Source organism: Quercus robur, chromosome 1, assembly GCF_932294415.1.
Source record: "Quercus robur chromosome 1, dhQueRobu3.1, whole genome shotgun sequence".
Taxonomy (NCBI): domain Eukaryota; kingdom Viridiplantae; phylum Streptophyta; class Magnoliopsida; order Fagales; family Fagaceae; genus Quercus; species Quercus robur.
Genome location: NC_065534.1, coordinates 1,715,585 through 1,739,113, shown reverse-complemented (window position 1 = coordinate 1,739,113; position 23,529 = coordinate 1,715,585). Strand labels below are relative to the sequence as shown.

Here is a 23,529-nt window from a genome sequence, read left to right as displayed (position 1 = left end):
TTCAAATCAGACATATGTGTGATTAGCACAACTTTACAAAAAAAAATCCAAGAAATATTAAAGTAATTCTCTGTAGAAACGATGCTAATTGATTAAAACCAACCCACCAAAAAAGAACAAAAAAAAAAAAAACTCAAAATTTAGTAACCAAAAAACCCAACAAAATTAACAGAAATTCACTTAAAAAGAAAAACACCAAAATTTGAAATGAATTTAGCTGAATACAGCAATAGACATATATTAACACAGATATGATCCAAACTCTCTCTCTTTCTCTCAAGCTCTGAGAAATATAACTCTAAAAAAGAGTGAAAGTGCTAGGGAATTTTAAGAGACAGAGAGAAAAGAAAAGAGAAAAAGCAAAATATTCGAGAAGACTAGACTGATCGAAGAAAAAAAAAAAAAAAGATGCTCACCTCCAAAGCTTCACTCTTTCTTTTATTTTTTTTTCTTTTTAAATTTTCTGCTCTGGTAGCAAGCAATGTGGACGCGGTAAAAGCTAAAGTAGTAGCATTTGTTCTTGTCTTGTTACTACAACTGCTATTATTTGCCCTTGGGATTTGAGAAAATTACAGGTTCAGACTTTGTGTTGTAACTGATATAAAGGGTGGTGAGTTGGGGCTGTTTTGGGAATTTTGGGGCTTTTCAATTTCATGGGTTTGTGTGTGTGTGTGTGTGTGTGTGGGTGTTTGAAAAGCGTATAGATACATGCGTGAGTGTGAGACGCAAAGAGTCACAACAGAATGTATGTGTGTGTGTGTAAGGGAGATGAGTCAAAGCATGCACTATAGAGCTTGCACGTCTAAAATTGGCTAAAGTGTGCTGTCTATTAGCTTGAACATGACAGATGAGTCTAAAATTGGCTAAAGTGTGCTGTCTATGAGACGCACGCACTCTCTCTCTCTCTCTCTCTCTTTACTCATTTTTTCTGAACTGAACACCTCTCTCTCTTTCTCTGTCTCTCTCTTTTCTCCCTTCTCTCATTCTTTCTCAAAAACTACCAATCCAGATTACTTCTTCGAAGAGTCACACGCTTTTATTGGTGTTAGTAACTAATAATTATTACTTACTGGAGTCTGTCTTCCTTTTTCTTTTCCTTTTTTTTTTTTTTTTTCCTTTTACTTTTTCTATTTATAGTAAGAATTCTTTTTCTTTTACTTTTTCTATTTGCAGTAAAAGAAAACGATGAACAGAATTGGGGAAGAAAAAAAGCATCAGGGGCTTACCTCTTTTTCTTTTCAAATGACACACCTTCCTAGTTCGTGATCCACACCGTAGATACGCCCAAAGAACCACTTAAATGCCATTATAAAGTGTCACAAAATATTGTTTTTTTATTAAGCGAGGATTTATTTTTTTTATTTTACATTATCACTTATATAAGACACCCACATCAGTTCTTCTATTTTATAAGATATTTCAATAAAATATTTATTCTTTTCAATTTTTTTATTATTTCTCTCAACTACCCTTGCCTACGTACGCACGCACTCTCTCCCTCTCTCTCTCTCTCTCTCTCTTTACTCATTTTTCCTGAACTGAACACCTCTCTCTTTTTCTCTGTTTCTCTCTTTTCTCCCTTCTCTCATTCTTTCTCAAAAACTACCAACCCAGATCACTTCTTCAAAGAGTCACATGCTTTTATTGGTGTTAGTAATTAATAATTATTGCTTATTGACGTTTGTCTTTCTTTTTCTTTTCCTTTTTTTTTTCCTTTTACTTTTTCTATTTATAGTAAGAATTCTTTTTCTTTTACTTTTTCTATTTGCAGTAAAAGAAAACGATGAACAGAATTGGGGAAGAAAAAAAAGCATCAGGGGCTTACCTCTTTTTTTTTTTCAAATGACACATCTTCCTAGTTCGTGATCCACACCGTTGATACACCCAAAGAACCACTTAAATGCCATTATAAACCATGTATATAAATAGGTATATACATGCCTTGTATAAGTATAACCAACCAACCACTAATAATACTCATCATCCTCCTCCTCCTCCTCCTCACTATCTCATAACAAATCCACCTCCCCATTCTCATCCTCCTCTTCCCCTTCATCAAAAGCCGAAATCCTCACCCCATTAATCTCCGCCCTCGCGCCAACAATCTCCTCCACAAGACTATCCAAAGCACTCTCATTCCACCCCACATTCTCATCCAAGCTACTAACCGAAAACAACTCATCCTCCCTATCCAAAAACTCGCTCCCCGTCCTCAACAAATCCTTCTCTCCAACTTCCCCCTTCTCCACCCGAACCCACGGTACCCACAAATCCCCAACGCCCTATCCCAATCACCAACAACCACAGTCTCCAACTTCCCCCTTCTCCCGGATTTTCCATCCCCTCTGTTTTCCTTTGCTTCCCAAACAGTGGAAAACACTGTTTTCCACACCATTTTCCACCCATTATTTTCCATCCTCCCTATAATCCCTCCAACCGAACATAGTGTTAAGCTTCAGAAGAATTTTCATTTTCCCAGATAAGTTTCCTCTCTTCTCTGGCAAGCACCGATCTTCTCAACTAAGGTTTGATCTTGGGTTCAATTTCTTTTCCCTGATCTTGTTCTAGAGAGAGTAAGTTGCTTTGTGGGTTCTATTTTAGCCTTTCGATTGCTTCACTTGCACGTGTCCATCATCTAGATTTAAACGGCATACAATGTCAATACCACAATTTTTTAGGCTTTTGAGTGTGGATTTAAGACGTGAAATAAGGGGGTTATCAGGAGTATTGCGCTGTATGTTTCTGGTGGTTGCAGCACTGGGGGTAGGATTCAGCTTTCAAATAGTGCTCAGCCCTCCTCTTGGAGTTTGGAAAGACAATGGTCGGTGTAATAGCGTAGAGGTAGGGGGAGGGAGTAGTGATACCATATTAGTGTGTGAACACAAAGCAGGGACAGCCATTGCTTTGGAGAGAGCTCCCTATTTTTGGCTGTTCCTCTTGACTAATTCTTTTATGTTTGGGATCTCAAGCTCAATGATGCTTCTCGTCGTTCTAAATGGACGCCTTAAGCTTCTGTGCTTGGGACTCAACCTCACCCTATGTTTTAGTTATTTTAATTCAGTACTGGCCATAACTGACGATAAATTATTGTCGTCTTGCCTTGCATGTTTTTCGGCCTTATTTTCTGTTTTAGCGGTGCTTCTTTCTGGCACCAATGGTTAAATATGTATATTAGCCGACCTCTGTAATGTGTGCCAATTTTTATTTTTGTTTCTTCAATAATAAGATTATGTCTATGTTTCTAAGCGCATAGTTGAAGTACCCAATGTCATCTATGAATATAATATATTTTGCATAAAGCAGTGTGTGATTGCATAGCGAATTTGGACAAAGACGGTGCTAATACAAAGTGGTCAATGGTAGACTTTATGAACAACTTAAATGTGTAGCCTTGGTAAATATTGTTGATTTTGAAATTTGCAAAGGGTCAAAATATTCAGGAAAATCAAACTGCAGGCAGCAGGTAGTTAATTGATACATCTCATAGATCACAAAGTTTTAAAATGGCACTGTTGATAGTTTGACATGTTCAGGTGGGTTTTCATTTAGATCTCCAAGTATATGTGGAAAGAAAATGTTGGAACCAAAACAATTCTCAACCCTTGATAACTACACTATCAAATTTGCCCATACACTGCACCGAAAGCAATACAGCTCCAGGAGAGGTATAGTTAATTTATTCAATGGTGTCACCTCAGCAACCACTTTCACTATCTCTATACATACAAACAGATATACATATTAAACCAAAAAAAAAAAAAAACAGATATACATATTGAAGAGAGAGAGGATGTGTGACAAGAAGCAACGTGCATTGTGGCTGTCACCATCAGACAAAAAAGAAGGCAAACTCTCATATTATGTTAGAAAAAACTGTATTAGTATATGCAAAGCTAGCAGTCAAAGGTGAGCAATTTTCCCATTATTAAAATTGGAAAGGACACAGGTCATTTCCGCTTGCAGATCTGTCATCACACTAGCCCAAAAAAAGAAAGTTTTCAATTTGGAAGGCCACTTAAAAATCTTACAAACAGCATTTCTCAACTTTACACAACATCAGGTGATCAGGCAAGGCATCACAAAATGTAATGCTTACAGCTTTAGGTTGTTGACCCAGTCCTTCTTTAGAAAATGCTTTTGTCTTAGTCTCCTTTTCGCAGATCTTAAATCATTCCATTTCACGCTCAATAAGTTTGCGAGCATCCGCCAGAGCCTGCTCAACATGTATCAAAAGAAAAAGAATTAATTGTCATCTTCAAATCAAAAAAATACAAATCCATAATTGCAATATTAACATGTTTCAGATCAATATATCGTAGTCTACGCAACAACAACAATAAAGATATTGTGACATGTTACAAAGATTAATTGCTAGTTTGCTACTCTCACACACAACCTAGAATTATCTCATATTAAGAACTACTTGAAAATAAAATAAAAACAGGACTTAACACTCATTTTTTCAGTGTGATCAAACTTGATAAGATACGTTTGAACTCATTAGTGACAACCCATACCCAATAGTACTAGGCTTGCTTACTCTGAACACAACAATTCCATTAACTAAGTGCATTTCCAATAAAAGGACATAATTTAGGTATTTTTGAATTTCTAAAACTAAGACGTTTTTAGGTCACCCAATGTAAAAAACCCAACACCACACTTCAAAGAAATAAATAGAGAACAAAGGAGATAGGAAGAGATGGGGGAAAATATTGTAGCCGTTGCCCATCCTCAGGGTATGGTTTGCTCACAAAGTCATCTCCAATCTCCATCACTTTTTCTTTCTTTTTCCACTTCCTCCTTTCTTTTTTTGAGTGACACTCCCTCCTTTCCTTCCCACGCGGAAAACAATAATTGAATTAATGTGTTTGGTTATTTTCACACTTCATTCTTTGACGCTGAACAAATGGTATTTTTGCAAGTTATTGTCGGTGTCGGGCCAAAATTGGGAAGCACTGTTGGTCAAATAATATAATTACATCACTTTTTCGTTCTTTTTCCACTCCCTCCTTTCTTTTTTTGAGTGACACTCCCTCCTTTCCTTTCCACGCGGAAAACAATAATTGAATTAATGCGTTTGGTTATTTTCACACTTCATTATTTGATGTTCAGCAAATGGTATTTTTGCAAGTAATTGTCGGTGTCGAGGCCAAAATTGGGAATTAGCACTGTTGGTATTTTTTTGTCTTTGTTTTCTTTTTTCTTTCTGAATAAAAAATATCACTTTCTCTAAAGGAAAAAAATAAGCTGATCATTCCATAGTTTAGGCAAGCACTGATTCTTTCTTTTTTATTTGATCTTCTATCTCGTACACATTCTCTCTCTCTCTCTCTGTCACATGTGCATATTGCATATATGCTCTAAACTGAAGGAAAAACTTAAAAAGAAAAAGTCGGAATCCCCACTTACACACTTACGTTTGAACCCGTGTCAGTGTCAACTTTAGGTCGTACAATGAAAGAATATATATATATATATATATATGCATGGTCTAAAAAAAAAAAAAATACAAAAACAGCGTATCTTTTTTTTTTTCTTTTCATTTAATTATTATAGTTGCAAGCAACTGGAATCTCAATATCTCACTCATAGGCTGTGGAGTGGGGACTCAAACTTTTCAAGTCAAACACATCCACCTTTAGAATCCATCGGGCACCGTTTTAGCTTACTACAAATAGAAAAAGAAAAAGAAAAGAAAAAATATTTCTTACTATAAATGGAAAAAGGAAAAGTAAAATGAAAAGAAAAAGAAAAAGAGATGACAAGACAGCAAAAACCATTTGTATAGTTTATCTCTATTTCCAAAACCCAAAAAAAAGGGTAATTACATTCAATTCATATGTGATTTGGCTTGAATTCACATTGCGCATGTGGTTTGAAAAGTGTTAGCTTACTACAAATAGAAAAATAAAAAGAAAAAAAAAAAAAATTTCTTACTATAAGGGTCCGTTTGAATACAACTTATTTTTACTGAAACTAGAAACTGAAAACTGAAAACACAGTAGGAAAATAATTTTTAAATGTGTGAATAGTACTGTGAAACCTATTTTTAATATTTTTTAACCCGTGAACAGTGCTAAACAGTGTATGAATAGTACTCAACAGTGTGTGAACAGTGCTCTTGTCCCCTAAAGTAGAAACACGTGCAAGGAAAAAAAAAAAAAAAAGGTAAAACACAAAACGCAAAACATGCATTTCATCCGGATCCAAACACTCATTAAATGGAAAAAGGAAAAGTAAAAAGAAAAGAAAAAGGAAAAGAGATAACAAGATAGCAAAAACCATTTGCACAGTTTATCTCTCTCTCCAAAACCCAAAAAAAAAGGGCAATTATATTAAATTCATTTATGATTTGGCTTGAATTCACATTGCGTGTATGCATGTGGTTTGAAAAGTGTTAGCTTACTACAAATAGAAAAAGAAAAAAAAAATTCTTATTATAAATGGAAAAAGGAAAAGTAAAAAGAAAAGAAAAGGAAAAAGAGATGACAAGATAGCAAAAACCATTTGCACAGTTTATCTCTCTCTCCAAAACCAAAAAAAAAAAGGGCAATTACATTAAATTCAGCTGTGATTTGGCTCAAATTCACATTGCATGTATGCATGTGGTTTGAAAAGTGTTAGCTTACTACAAATAGAAAAAGAAAAAGAAAAGAAAAGAAAAAAATTCTTACTATAAATGGAAAAAGGAAAAGTAAAAAGAAAAGAAAAAGAAAAAGAGATGACAAGACATCAAAAACCATTTGCATAGTTTATCTCTCTCTCCAAAACCGAAAAAAAAGGGCAATTACATTAAATTCATCTGTGATTTGGCTCGAATTCACATTGCGTGTATGCATGTGGTTTGAAAAGTGTCACTTTACTCACCTGAAATTCACTCCGTTTAACTTTCATAATCCACCTCTTTTAAAAACAGTAATAAATTTGTATTTTTCTTCTATCTTGTCTCTCTCCTTCCAAAACCAGAAAACAAAGAAAAAGTGAAAATAAGATTAAAAAAATAAGGGGCTTGTAAGGTTAATATTTGGAACTCATGTTCAAAACTCCTAGCAACAATTACAAGAATGCAACAAAATCAAACCATTTTTGCTCCCATTCTTGGGAACGTTGTTTGGTAAGATGATTTTTGTTAACTGATAAATATTTGAACTAAAAATTTCAAAATAGCCGAAGAAAACTTAGAAGAGGAAGATGAGTTAGACATAAAGCCAGAGGCACAACTATAACTAGATCCACGAACAGTAGGAAGCCAAAACAAATTTTATGAAGACCATAAAGGACCAAACAATAATGATCCTGATTCGCACATTAAGAAAAAAATTTGCAGAGATTTTTATTTTTATTTTTTGAAATCACTTGAAGCTTTTGGTCCGCCTCTTGATTTTGTGAAAAGAGCAAGGAAACATTAATTCGGATTGCTTAATATGAAAGGGAGGCGTATTTATTAATCTACATAAATCCTTCATTTTGTATTTTCAAACAAGCAATTTTTTTCAATATAATTTTTGAATTAAATTTGGACTCAAAATGATTCTATTATCAGGCTTTCTAGAGAGTACGTTATAGTTCCTTCTCTAGTCCTATAACACGTACTTAGGTCCCAATACATATCATCAGACCTATGTTGAAAGCTTTGAGGGTTATCCTTCACTAGTGGCGGCTCCAGGAATTTTTTCCAAAGTGTTCCTCAACAAGCATAAATTAAACAATCTAATAAAAAGAAAATTTTTATATATTGACAAAAACAATAATAAAAAAACATGCAAATACATAAAATTTACAATTGCCTTCTACGAGTTTTCATATTTTGAAATCGTTACATGATAGTCTCATTATCAATGCTACAAGCTACATTTTTTTCAATATACACAACCAAGCAATCATTCATCTACTAATCTCTCATTCGATTGCGCAATTCATTTTTTATATATTTCATTGCTGAAAAACTTCTTTCTACTATTGCTGTAGCAAGAAGAAGGGTCAAAACTAACTTCACAAGCAAATAGACTAATGGATAAGTCTCATGCTTCCCGGTGTTCACTAACTTTTCAGCAAGTTCACTATTTCCTTGGAGCTCTAAAAACAAGTCATTGTTGCACATATCAAAAATGTAATTTTGAAGTTGAGAGTTTAGTGTCAAGATATCTGTCCCAAGAAAATCAGATGGATAGAACTTTGTTAAACGTATCAACTTTTCCTTATCAAAAGTCACAAATGAATTACTTGGATTCAAGCAAGCCATACAAAGTAGCGAATTGGTATTCGCCTCTGAAAAACAGTTGTTAAGCTCTTAAAGTTGCATATTTATGACTGCTTAAAATAACTCAACACGATAATGATGTAAATTTGTATTTTGTTGGGTGTTGCGTCGCGACTTCCCACTAACTACAAATATTTCATCCATATTCAAGATAGGAATATCATGTGTGGTACAAAATGATGACACTTTAGTCAATGAAGATATCCATTCATCATCTCTCATCACTTGCAATAGTTACTTAGACACTTTAACAAGATCCGTAGCATTTACTATATCTTAATTTTTTTTTTTTTTTTACAATACTATTGACAATTCATTTGTGATCTCTAAAATGTTTTTCATCAAGTGTAGAGTAAAAACAAATTCAAAAGATAAAATTGACCTCATAATAGATCAAGCTTCAACTTTTTAGTCAGCGAGGCTATGTTTCTAAGTGCATAGTTGAAGTACCCAATGTCATCTATGAATATAATATATTTTGCATAAAGCAGTGTGTGATTGCATAGCGAATTTGGACAAAGACGGTGCTAATACAAAGTGGTCAATGGTAGACTTATGAAGAACTTAAATGTGTAGCCTTGGTAAATATTGTTGACTTTGAAATTTGCAAAGGGTCAAAATAGTCAGGAAAATCAAACTGCAGGCAGCAGGTAGTTAATTGATACATCTCATAGATCACAAAGTTTTAAAATGGCACTGTTGATAGTTTGACATGTTCAGGTGGGTTTTCATTTACTCAGGATTGAGGCAGGCTTATGCTTTGAGTGGAGACAAAAGCTAAGTGGTAAAGATTGACAAATATCAGCAAATTTTATTTGCAAACAACCAAAACAATCAATATCAATGGAAGACAGTTTCTACAAGAAATAATTTGGCATTAACGTCTTGACTTCAAGACATATGGCCCTCCCTCTTTTTGCACCCAACAAACATCAATAACCAGTAGAATAAATTGAACATAAATTATACTTCAGATTGGAATAAGGTAAAACTTTGTTCATCTGGTCGCAATGCACAAACTTGATTATGTTTAGTTTCAACCTCCAAATATCAATAACTATATTTTCATCTGTATAGGCGACAAACAGAACAAACAGTTAAGTGTCAAAAAACAATTTAAGTGATTTTTCAAGTTCTATAATAACTGCAGGCTGCAGCCTTCCTTGCTATTTGCCAAATTATGCTGAAGCTTCAGTGTAGGGATATTCACTCAGTTCTAGTACTCAAGTGCAGCAAAGCAGTGTCTGATTTGTGTAATGGAATGTGTAGCTCTAGCTGGTCTATGGAGGCAGTTATGCTAGACTTTAAGCAGGTAAAGAAGCAGATGAAAAATGCGTAGGTTGGACAAGTGGACAAACTCAGTTTAGCTAAACCGTTAGCATTAGCAAATATTGCTTCCAAGTTCTATGAAATTTTACCTAGAATAACAACTAAAGCTCTTTGACTTATTTTTTCTCTCAACATTTGTTCTGTACTTTTGGAATTATGGTATCAAAAAACAAGAAATAATGAGCCATCGAAATATGATATCATTATGCCACCCTCTATCTACAGGGGAAAAAGAAAAAGAAAACTTAACTGTCTATATAAGCCATGGAAAAATATAAAGCCATTTTGGCTGAAAATCCAGACACTGTTCACAGAACTGTTACTTCAAATAAAATAAGTTGTAACACTAGTTTTAACTTGCGTTTGGTTTGGTCAACTAAAAAATAGTTGTTTGATTATGAAGTGATTCACTTGTAACTTGTAAGGCTGAATATGAGCCATGTTCATGTATACATACTAAATTTACTGGCTAAAACAGTGAATGAATAAAAAACAGGCCCTGGAGTCCTTGTTTTACTGCTCTGTTCTTTCTCTGTTTGCTGCATAAAATTGCAGCTTCTTTCTCTGTGATAAGGGCTGGTTTGTTGCAATCCTTAAGCTATCTTTGTGTGTCTTATCTGCTAACATTAGTTTTTTCCCTCTCCATCTGCAACTCCCTGCCAAGCTACATTTTATTGTACAATGTCTATGGTTCTAGGATGTTGTTGTGATTGTTGTCTTTGGCTCTAGGTACTTTAATTGACAAATTGATTACAATGCTTAATACCAGGCATACATTCTTAGAAATTGGATAATTTTATAAATCAAAGCCATTTTATTTTTCGTGGTAGACATAGCTTCATAAATTCCTGTGAGGTCTACAACAATGACTTCACACCTCCACTATTACCTAGTTATTCTCACCACCATTACCATCCATATGATCATTTTCATAATGTTCTATTTTCTTTAGCGTTAATTATACTCATTCAATTATTAGAAATTTGAGTTGATAGAATTTCAATTCTATTAATTAATGTAAAATCCTTCATTTTAATAATTCTAAAAATTCCTTAAAAGTATTTTGTTAACATCAAACAAAAATCCAATCATCTAATCACTGTGACAGAAACTAGAGTACAAGATTACCTGTTCTAGTTCCACCAACGAAAGTATCATAGCCAAAACCCCACTTCCTTTTCATTATTTTCCTCTATAGCTTCATCACAATCTTAATTCCTTTATATAACACCCTCCCAAGCTAGTGCTAGCCAAGAGAAAGATTTATTTATTTTTTGATAGGTGAAGAGAAAGATTCAAATGCAAGGTAAAAATTGTAAAAGAAACATCAATAAAAAGGTTAAGGAGGCTCATTGCTCAAATTAGCGTTGCACACAGCAGAGTGATTTAAAACAAGAAAGGAGTCAAACTATTTGTCACATGAGTTGAAGGCTCAATATATTTGGAAAATTAAATACAATTACCATTCATCTTCCTCAACTAACGCATTCTATAGCAAGAAAAGTAACACAAAAAATCAAATCAGTAACAGTTATTAGTATATTATTTTTGAAGTATATAAGAAGGAAATAGCTACTTATCAACAAAAAAGAAAAAGAAGGAAATGACTAAGCAAAAGGCTGAACTGTGTTGCGCATGCCAGGGTTCCTAATGCACCAAAGTGGCTGAATGGGTGTCTCTGTTGCCTATCTGTTGCCTATCTCCACTCGTTCAACCTATTTGTTGCCTCAGCATACCTTTTCTTACTTGTCTCATTTCGGTTCCCAGACCACAGTGTCTCTGCCATTGCTGAAGTTCTTGGCCAAATTCTTGCATCTATAACTAAAGGATCTGCTTGCTCAGACCACAATGCCACCTCCCCACCTAACACTAGATTGGCCTCCTCCTCACTCAACCCATATGTTATATCATAGTTGTATATGGTTTGCCATGTTTTGAAAGGCCCACACCATGATCCGCCATTTCCAGAGTTATCACTTGTTTGTTGATCATACTGGCTGTCGTTCCCTAGAAAGTCACCATGCCCACAGTCCAGATAATAGAAATCCGAGGATGATACGATAACCCGGTATCCAGAAGAAACAATCTTTTTGGTGTTTTCATGTCCATTGTTCCATGTCTGCAAGATGGTATGCTCTGGAAGAAGAGCTGTGGTTGGTACCTTGATATTACCATCCAATATAACATCTTCCCAATAAACCACTGTTCCGTTTAGAGATACAATATAAGGAAAAGTAGAGTTGACAAAGATCTCGAGTAGCTGACTGAGAGTTCCACCATTTGAGAGGAAGGACTGAATGGCCGGATCAGCTTTCCAACAACCAGCGATGATCTCATCAGCTCCAGCATGGTAGAATGGTTCTGGGAATAAGGTGGCCACATCGTTAATGACTCTTTTCAGGACTTGGTAAGTCTTGGGATCTAAGGGGTTCAAGTGGCCTGTTCCAGGTTCAGAGGCAAGACGGTCTTCCCACTTACTTCCAGCTGGCCACCAGAACATGTTTGCACATGTCACAATATCAGGGTAGGCTTCTGCCCATGATCCCGTATGGGCTGCAAGTAAAAAACAAAATTTTAAACTCCTTCCATTTCCACCACAAGGATTATTATAGTTTAACTTAGTACAACCCTCTGATATGGAAAAGGAATGGATTGAAGTTTACTTGATATCATCGTATGCATTATGATTCTAGATTAAATGGTTCAACAATGTTAATCATCTTGTGTTTTATGTCTTTCTAAAATCCTCGCCCAATCCCACTGTCAAAAGTTGTATTAGCTTGTGTATATTCACCATATTGTAATATAAGAATTATCAAGGTTTCTCCAATTATATTTGAATTTTGACTTTGCAATTATATCTTGCTCATATTCAAATTCAAATATAAAAAATGTCTAACAAGTTTTGGCAAACAATGAAAAACTAAAGAAAGCATCTAATGGGAAGCTATTGGATTGATAATACAATATCCTGTGTAAAATAGCTTGGGCTGCTTCCATTTATCATATTTGATGCCAAAGGAAAGCAAGAACTCACCATGGACAAGTAAAATGGGAGGTGTATGCTTGGGTTGATTACAGTGGAATTTTTTTTTTTTTTGGCAGTAATGCAGAATGGAATTCTATGCAGTGAGTAAGGATGTATTCTTAAGAGGAATAAATGTAACGGTAGGAGAGCTTACGGTGTGATTTCTGTCATGTTTTGTTGCTTAATTAGATGGTAATGGTAGTTACGGTTAGTTTTATTCGTAATGTTTGTCATTGTGTAAGATCTGTTTATACCGTTGGTAAAAGGTGTTTGAAGCTTTGAATAGCTGCTTGCTTTTGCTGCTATGCATGTTTTGTAACTTTTGTTAGTTGAACAAAGGTCACTTGTTCATCAAGAAATTATCTAGGCATCCTAATTTTTAATTATAAGGGCAAGAGATGCATATATGGGACTTGTTGGATTAGATTTAGACTGATTGTAGTAAATTGGTTGTTTGAAACAAGTTTACTAAACATAATTTCATTTCTCTCCTTTTCTGGTATAAAAGGTTCATCAGAAATTGTGAGATTCAACTGCTTTTTCTTTTGAAGTTTCCTGATTGATTTCTAAACCTGTTAAAGAATACCATAATTTTGGAGGGTTAAATCTTAGGTAGAGTTCTTTATCTACTAAACCTTAGGCTCCTCAATTAAATTCAATCATGTGTTTGTATCGGCTAATAAACCACAAGGTTGAATTCATTTGTGGTTTAATTCATTTGTACTTGGGAGAGGATGATAGAATGACACTATTCGCACTGCATAGGTCAATACAATCTTGTTGTTGGATACAATTGAGGAACCCAAAGTACAACTCTTAAGGAACTATACCTAAGTTTTGCCCATTTTGGAATACACTTCGATGAATTAGATCTGCATACCCAATGCCAGCTAGCTAAGAATTTGTTTAGTGGTTTCTTTGCAAAACAATGCAAAATTGGGTAAGAGACGGCCTACCAATTACCTCTGTCAAATCTGTAAAAGTGACAATTTTGTGTACTAGACAGGACCTTTTATAACTAGCAATACAATCCCAAAAATTTGTACCAAAAAGAAAGAGAGTAGGATTGCAAGCAAAAAAGTAAAGGCAAAAGAGAGAATTTTTACTGACCAAGTGAATCAATCTCTGGAATAATTCACACTCCGTGATCCAAGCCAAATTGCACAATTTTGTTGACATCATCAGGAGTGTACAGCATGTCCGGGCCATAAGACCCCTTAGCTGCCAAATCCGACTCAGACAGCACCAAAAGTGGGAAAGAGTGTGAGTCAATGATGTGCCAATGAAACACATTCATCTTATTCACACTCATAGCCCCAATAGTCCTTAATATGTCCTTAACTAAGTAGTAATTCCTAGAAGTATCCAACATAATCCCTGTGTGTCCAAAAAGTGGTGCATCCCATATATTCAACCCAACAGCCACACGTAAAGGGTCACCCTAAACGAGCTGAGAAAAAGTCTCAAGGCCTCTCATGGCACCCCACACAGTCTCTGCAGACAAATTGGCAGGACCCCATGTGGGAATTTTTCTGGAATTTTCTGATGACTGTTCAGAAAGGTTGAAGAGGTTTCAATCTTTGTTAACCGTTTAATGAAAAAATAACTAACTCTTCATACGTGTCTTTTCATGAAACATAACCCTATGAGTATAAATAGTGGCTTATGTTTACTTGAAAAAATAACTAACTCTCCATACGTGCCTTTTTATGAAACATAACCCTATGGGTATAAATAGAGGCTTATGTTCACTTGAAACACAACATCTTGGTCACTTGAAACTCCAAAAAATAGTAAGTTTGAGAGAAATACAAGAAATCCTGTGATCATTCTTTAGAATTGCTATCTATAGAATCCAACATCTTGGTTGTATCTTGAAGACAAATTTGTGATAATCCTTTAGCAACAAAAGTGTGGAGGGCAAATATTGTCTAAAGAAGATGATGTAGTGCCTCCAAGTTATCTATTTTCTGTTTGTCTTTTGTGTTAACCTTGTTCTTCCATTATTACTTTGTGTAATATCCCCAACAACTTAAACATATAAAATATACTTGATATCATGAATAAATGTTTATTCATAGAAGCATCAATGATTATTTCTAACTATTCAAAAACAGAGTTGTGGGGACCGGCCCAGAATAATAGGTTGGCTGGGCCCTGGGCCCGTCCGAGGACCAGTCCGTCCGAGGAGACATCGTGGCCCAGGCAATCCTTATTTAGGCCCACTAGGGCAAAGAGAACATGTCCGAGGAGTAATTCCTCCTCGGACATTGCAAAATCCGGATCAAAGGTGTGTCCCAGCCACTGTATCCCATTCCCCAAATATGTAAAAAGGGAGGAAACCTGAAATATCTCAGCAAAGGCTGCCACCACCACATTAAATGCATCACAACTACTCTCCTGACCGCATTAATGAAGAGGAGACCCCTGAACAGTGCTACCTTGGCCACTGCAACTCACAAAAAATTGATAAGGGTGTCTGATGGGACAGGTGCTCAAGTAGGGGTTTGGATGATCAACAAGTGTAAAGCCCAGATGATAGGAGAGGGCCTATATAATATGAAAAAGTCCCCCAAAAGAAGGGGACGGGAGAGAGTGGAGAGGAGGAACACAGAAGAGAAATTTTACTGTATTAATATATGCATATGAATGAAGTTTCGAGCCTGATCACTTAAGAGGGATCTTTCTTCACGTCCATCTTTTTCATTCTTCTTTTTGTATTTCCTTAACCCATGCAACAAACCGTTTAAGCTAACTGAAACCAAGTTCTTTAGCCCATACTCTACAAATATTCATTGTGTGGGACCTTTTGGACCAAAACTTGACCAACAATGATTGGGCCATTAAAATTGTGCCCTTACAATTGACGCCGTCTATGGGGAGAACTAAAGTGTCAGTAAGCACAACAGTTGAGCATGGCAGGACTAGGTCCACACCAGGAGAATCCTCACCAAGCTAACCCTCAACAGACAAAACCCATTGAGTCTTAGCGGTAAAATGATCCTGCCAACCCGGGCAGTAGAAGGAATCATGAGGGAAGTGTATATACTACCCAGACGAGCCAAAGTTGTACCCAAATAGGTAGTCACGTATCCCAAAGGCGAAACAACCATCAGGCCATGCAGCGAGAGATAGATGACCTGAAAAGAAAGTTGCGACGTGCGCAGCGAAAGCGATCTCCCTCTAGCTCAGATGTGTCCTCTAATGAGGAGGACATGAGTTATCGACGGAGGTCGAGAACACCCCTAAGTGAAACCTTTTCTTACAAGAAGGAGTCCCACTCTGTGCGAAAGTATGAGAGCCCATCCAGCAAGGGCTTGGGGAATGATGCTATGAATAGGGCACTAGACCAGATCTCTAGATCACCCTTCATGCACAGAATAGAAGGGGCTAAATTACCTCGGCGTTTTAATCAACCTACGTTTACTATTTACAACGGCCGAGCAGACTCAGTGGAGCACGTGAGCTAGTTTAACCAAAGAATGGCCATCCACTCCCAAAATGAAGCCCTAATGTGCAAAGTCTTCCCATCCAGCTTGGGGCCAATGGCAATGAGATGGTTCAATAGCCTGAAGACAAATTCCATAGGCTCATATAAGTAGCTCACTCAGGCTTTCTATTCTCACTTTATTACAAATAGCAGAGTCCCCTGACCCCTAAGTTCGTTACTGTCCTTATTCATGCGCGAGGGAGAGACCTTAAAGGCGTACTCGGATAGATATTGGGAGATGTACAACGAGCTGGATGAAAACCACGATGATGTCGCTATTAGCACATTCAAAAGCGGTCTCCCTACTGAGCATGGCTTAAGGAAATCTCTCACTGGTAAACCCGTAGCCAACGTTCATCAGTTGATGGATAGGATTGACAAATACAAAAGGGTGGAAGAAGATCAGCTACAAGGAAAAGGAAAGGAGAAGATCATTCCCCCCAAAGGGAATGATTTCAGGTTGGAACGATATAACCATAACCAGCCGAAAAGAGACTTTTCGAGACAGGCTGGACAAAGCAACATGCAAACGGTTAATGCTGTGTTCAGAGAACCAGTGCAACAAGTTCTGGAGAAAGTAAAGAACGAACCCTTTTTCAAATGGCTGGAGACCCTGCGAAACGCAACCAGAACCTGTATTGTCATTATCATTAGGACCATGGGCATACCACCGAGGATTGCAAGAATTTATGGAATCACCTTGATCAACTGGTCCGAGAGGGAAAGTTGCGACACCTTTTACACCCCTCGAGCGGCCATCCGGGCCAGGCAACGCAAGAACCTCGAAAGGATGTATCAGTAAGACCTCCCACGGGGACGATACACGTCATCCTCGCCGCTCCAGGAAGAACTGGGTCATTCCCCTCCAGGGTGTTGTCTGTGGCTCGGCTCTCCGCCGAGGATAGGGAAAGGGAATCTAAAAGGTCAAAAAAGGGAAGCCCTTTAATATTAGGATTCTCGGATGAAGATAAGAGGGGAACTATCCAACCTCACGACGATGCCTTAGTAGTTACGCTGAGGATCGGAGGTTTCGATGTGAAGAGGGTACTGGTAGACCCGGGTAGCGCGGTAGAGGTAATGTACCCTAATCTATACAAGGGGCTGAATTTAAGGCCGGAGGATTTGACAGCTTATGACTCTCCCCTTATTAGCTTCGAAGGAAAGAAAGTTGTACCGAAAGGGCAGATCAGATTACCCATCCAGACCGGGTCAGAGGTAGTGGAGGTGGATTTTATCGTGGTTGATGCCTACTCGCCCTACACAGCAATAGTGGCCAGGCCATGGATCCATGCCCTAGATGCCGTGACTTCCACACTTCACCAAAAGGTGAAATACCCGTTCGAAGGCCAAGTGGAAGAGATTCGTGGAGATCAGGCCATGGCTAGGCAATGTATGGTGGCCGCCATCTCACGTCGGTCCAGGGCCGAGTCCTCGGCTCCTGAAAGCTTATAGCAACCAGCCACCTCGGCAAGGCATGTTAGCAGGCCAGCCAAGGAGATAAAGTGTGAAAGTTTGGAAAAGTTTATCGTTGACAAGGACCCAGAGAGATTTTTCCAGGTCGGCTTGGAGTTGACTCCTCAAGAGAAAGAGGAGCTGGTCGGGTTTCTAAGGAGAAATGTTGACATGTTTGCATGAGACCCTTATGATGCCCCAGGGGTTGACCCTAGCCTCATTTGTCACTACTTGAATGTTAATCCGTCTTCTATTCCAAAGAAGTAGCCACCCCGACGTCCCTCGAAGGAACATGCCAGTGCCGTTAGAGACGAAGTGATGAAGCTAAAAAAGGCAGGAGTTATTAAAGAAGTTTTTTTACCCTGAATGGCTGGCAAATACGGTGGTGGTGAGGAAGAAAACGGGGAAATAGCGAGTCTGCGTGGACTTCACAGACTTGAATAAGGCATGCCCGAAAGACCCATTCCCCTTACCTCGAATTGACCGATTGGTGGATGCAACTGTAGGCCACCCTCGAATGAGCTTCCTGGACGCCTTCCAGGGCTATCATCAGATACCCCTTGCACTAGAGGATCAGGAGAAGACGGCGTTCATGACACCCGTCGGAAACTATCACTATAAGGTAATGCCTTTCGGACTAAAGAACGAGGGGTCAACTTACCAAAGGATGATGACCAGAATGTTCGAACCACAGCTAGGCAAAGTTATTGAAGTCTACATAGACGATATGGTCGTAAAAAGTAAAATGGTGTCCGAGCACGTGAAAGACCTGGAGATCATCTTCGACATCTTAAGGGAGCACAAGCTGTGGCTCAATGCTTCCAAGTGTTCATTTGGGGTCGGATCTGGGAAATTCCTAGGCTATATGGTAACCCACAGGGGAATAGAAGTAAGCCCAGATCAAATCAAAGCGATTAACAGCCTACAGGCTCCTCGGAATCCAAAAGAAGTTTAGAAGCTCACTGGTATGATCGCAGCATTAAACCGGTTCATATCACGATCTGCCAACCGATGTTGACCTTTCTACCTCTTGATAAATAAGTGGAAAGGGTTTGAGTGGTCGGAGGATTGTATCCGGGCCTTCCAGCAACTTAAGGAATACTTGTCACGACCACCCATCATGTCTAGCCCTGAGGCAAACGAGGTACTGTTTGCATACATAGCAGTAGGCCCTTATGCTGTAAGCTTGGTACTGATATAGGATGATAATGGAGTACAGCGACCAGTGTACTACGTAAGTAAATCATTACATGAGGCCGAAGTACGCTACTTACCATTGGAGAAAGTAATTCTGGCAGTAGTGCATGCCACGTGGAAACTCCCTCATTACTTTCAGGCATACACGGTCATTGTTCTAACCTAGCTTCCCCTTCGATCGGTGCTCCGAAGCGCCGATTACACAGGGAGGATTGCCATGTGGAGTGCGCTCCTCGGTGCTTTTGACATTAAATACATGCCTAGGTCCTCTGTCAAGGGTCAGGTCCTCGCGGACTTAGTTGCAGAATTCGCAGAACCCTCTGTAGAAACAATAACTGAGAAGGGAGACATGGATGGAAAATCGGTTGGCACAATCTCGGCACGAGAGATCTTGCGTTGGGAAGTCTACGTGGACGGCGCGGCCAACCAAAGAGGATCTAGAATTGGGCTAGTTCTAATATCGCCTGAAGGTATTGCCATTGAAAAATCGCTAAGACTCGAGTTCTCGACTACGAACAACGAGGCCGAGTACGAGGCTTTACTTCAAGGAATGATGATGGTTCAAAAATTGGGCAGAAAGGCAATAGAAGCATTTTCGAACTCAAAATTGGTCGTTGGCCAAGTGATGGGCGAGTTAGAAGCTAGAGATGCTAGAATGCAAGGATATCTCAGCCGGGTTAAATGCCTGCAGTCAGACTTTGAATCCTTTAACATGACGCATGTTCCTAGAAGCGAGAACACACATGAGGATTCCTTGGCCACTCTAGCCACATCCTCTACACATGACCTGCCAAGAATAATCCTTGTTGAGGATTTATGCTAGACAAGTTCAATTAGAGGAGAGAGAGCTCAGGTCCATCAGGTTAGAAAGAGTCCTAGTTGGATGGATCCTATAGTAAAATTCCTCAAGGACGATACATTACCAGAAGGAAAGCTAGAGGCCGAGAAGATACGGAGGAATGCTCCTCGGTTTTGGTTATCAGAAGACCACAAACTATACCGGCGCTCCTATTCTGGGCCATACTTATTATGTATACACCCAGAAGAATCCAAGTCCTTGCTTGAAGAGTTACATGAGGGGATTTGTGGAAGTCACACTGGAGGGAGATCGCTGGCACACAGGGCACTCACCTAAGGATACTGGTGGCCGAACATGCACAGAGAGGCCCAAGAATATGCAAAGAAGTGTGATCAGTGCCAGAGATTCGCCCCAAATATCCACCAACCCGGAGGAGTCCTTAACCCCCTCTCCAGCCCCTAGCCGTTTGCTCAGTGGGGTCTTGATATTGTCGGTCCTTTCCCCAAAACAGTAGGGAATAAGCGATACATAATAGTCGGAACTGATTACTTCACCAAATGGGTGGAAGCTAAATCTTTGGCCAACATCAGGGACGTGGATGCCAAGAAATTCATTTGGTAAAACATTATTACACGCTTCGAAACTTCACACACACTCATCTTGGACAACGGTCTCCAATTTGATAGTAAGAACTTCAGGGAGTATTGCTGCGAGTTTGGGATCACTAACCGGTACTCCACTCCTGCCTACCCCCAAGGAAATGGACAAGCCGAGGCCGTGAACAAAGTCATAGTGAGTGGACTGAAAAAGAGGTTGGATGAAGCAAAGGGGAGATGGGTGGAAGAGCTCCCACATGTTTTATGGACCTATCAGACGACACTGCGGCGGTCAACGGGTGAGACTCCCTTTTCAATGACTTATGGGGCCGAGGCCATACTCCCAATTGAGAACAGCTTCCCCACATTGAAGTCTAACAGCTTTACCCCAAACAATAATGACAAGTTATTGGGGAGAAGTCTAGACTTAGCCGAGGAAAAAAGGGAAAAAGCAATGATCCATATGGCCTGCTATCACCAGAAGCTAAAGTAGGGGTATGACGTTAATGTAAAGCTGCGACCTTTGAGTCCAGGTGACCTTGTGATGAGAAAGATTCTCGGTAGTGCTAAAAACCCTTCCTGGGGCAAGCTGGGACCAACCTGGGAAGGACCGTACCGCATCACATCTGTGGTCGGAATAGGTGCTTATTACCTAGAAGACTTAGATGAAAAAACTGTACCTCGCCCATGGAATGTAAATAATCTAAGAAGATATTATTATTAATGAAAATAGCTCTGCCTACGTTTTGTTCCCTGATCATCGCATACCCATCGGTCCATTTCCATCTATCCAAGTTTTAAACAGAACCTAAGTCCTGCATGGCTCTTCAGACCACAGACTTAGGGGAAATTAATAACTTGAGGCATCTATCCAAGTTTTAAACAGAACCTAAGTCCTGCATGGTTCCTCGGACCACAGACTTAGGGGAAATTAATAACTTACGACATTTCTACAAGTTTTAAACAGAACCTAAGTCCTGCATGACTCCTCAGACCATAGACTTAGGGGAAATTAATAATTTGAGGCATCTATCCAAGTTTTGAACAGAACCTAAAGTCCTGCATGACTCCTCGGACCACAAACTTAGAGGAAATTAATCACTTACGACATTTCTACAAGTTTTAAACAGAACCTAAGTCCTGCATAGCTCCTCGGACCACAGACTTAGGGGAAATTAATAACTTGAGGCATCTATCCAAGTTTTAAACAGAACCTAAGTCCCGCATGGCTCCTCGGACCACAAACATAGGGGAAATTAATAACTTGAGGCATCTATCCAAGTTTTAAACAGAACCTAAGTCCTGCATGGTTCCTTGGACCACAGACTTAGGGGAAATTAATAACTTATGACATTTCTACAAGTTTTAAACAGAACATAAGTCCTGCATGGCTCCTCGGACCACAGACTTAGGGGAAATTAATAACTTGAGGCATCTATCCAAGTTTTAAACAAAACCTAAGTCCTGTATGGCTCATCGGACCACAAACATAGGGGAAATTAATAACTTGAGGCATCTATCCAAGTTTTAAACAGAACCTAAATCCTGCATGGTTCCTCGGACCACAAACTTAGGGGAAATTAATAACTTACGACATTTCTACAAGTTTTAAACAGAACCTAAGTCCTGCATGGCTCCTCGGACCACGGACATAGGGGAAATTAATAACTTGAGGCATCTATCCAAGTTTTAAACAGAACCTAAGTCCTGCATGGCTCCTCGGACCACAGACTTAAGGGAAATTAATAACTTGAGGCACCTATCTAAGTTTTAAACAGAACTTAAGTCCTGCATGGCTCTTCGGATCACAGACTTAGGAGAAATTAATAACTTACGACATTTCTACAAGTTTTAAACAGAACCTAAGTCCTGCATAGCTCCTCGGACCACAGACTTAGGGGAAATTAATAACTTGAGGCATCTATCCAAGTTTTAAACAGAACCTAAGTCCTGCATGGCTCCTCAGACCACAGACTTAGGGGAAATTAATAACTTGAGGCATCTATCCAAGTTTTAAACAGAACCTAAGTCCTCCATGGTTCCTCGAACCACAGACTTAGGGGAAATTAATAACTTATGACATTTCTACAAGTTTTAAACAGAACTTAAGTCCTGCATGGATCCTCGGACCACAGACTTAGGGGAAATTAATAACTTATGGCATCTCTACAAGTTTTAAACAAAACCTAAGTCCTGCATGGCTCCTCGGACCACAGACTTAGGAAAAATTAATAACTTAGAACTCTTGTGCAAATTCGAGGTACGTGCGTAGTTTAGTATTATTGCAACTGTCATTCTAAATTCGCCGCATGACACTCCTTTTTTCTTATTCGTTTATATTTGTTTATATTATTGCAAATGGTAAATAGAGGAACAGTATTAATAAACATCAAAAGAGAATGGAAAAAAGAACATTCTATATTAATAAGTCGATGTCAATACAAAGAGAGGTCTTTATAAAAGAACAAAAAATAAGACAACTCTCGTTCAAAAAAAAAAAAAGTACAGGAATTAAAAACCTAGAAGCTAAGCCTCAGCAGGAGGATTTTCTTTCTGCCCTGGCTGAGGAGCAGGAACCTCGGAAATTGACTCCTTGGCAGGATCCTTGGCTTTATCAAGCAGAGGGATGGCATCAGGAATAGCCATGGCCTGCTCAGAAGCTTCAGGTGCACCGTCAGGAACCTCTCGGATTTCCAGAGGGAAGAAGACCTTCTCGGGCAACCTCAGCGCCGAATCTGCAGGAATCCCTGCAGCATCAAGGGCATGAGCCCATGAGATGCTGCAATAATCCTTGCACACCTTCGGAATCTCCTCAGAGAGCCTGGCTTCGGTTTCTTCAGCCCCAAGCTGATAAGCAGCTTTCTTTTCAGCCTCTACAGCCTCCCGAATTAGCTGAGCCTCTTCCTTTGCTCGCCGGACCTCCTCCTCAGCTTTTTGTAGCGCAGCCTTGAGATCCAACACTGTTTTCTTTTCAGTTGCAAAGCTGGTCTCGGTCACGAACAACTTTTGGCGCTGGTCCTCGGCTTGAGTTTCGGCGTTTTTTAGTCCGGCCAGAGCGCTCTTGCGGCCTTTCTCCGCCTCTTTGAACTTCTCCGCAAGTTCAAGGTTCTCTTGCTTGAGGGACCCCGCGGTTTTCTCCACCTCTTCCCGAGATTGGGCCTCAGCTTTAGCTAAGTTGCGGTTGCTGCGGCAGTACTCCTCAGCCACAAACACTTGCTGAGTGATCTGCCAACAAAACAAAAATGTCTTAGAATGCAACAAGGTCTAATGATTTAATGAAAGGGTAGAAGAGTCACTTACCATTGCAAGGTCCCTCTTGAGGGATAGAAAGAGCTCAGGCTGAGAGAACCGCCTATAGGCCTCCATATCCCGAGG

At 38.9% G+C, this 23,529-nt stretch overlaps 1 pseudogene; it reads right to left on the bottom strand.

Moving 5' to 3' along the window:
• Positions 1-11,108: 11,108 nt before the first annotated feature.
• Positions 11,109-14,450, bottom strand: LOC126692463 (beta-hexosaminidase 2-like; annotated as a pseudogene).
• Between the last annotated feature and the right edge of the window lie 9,079 nt (positions 14,451-23,529).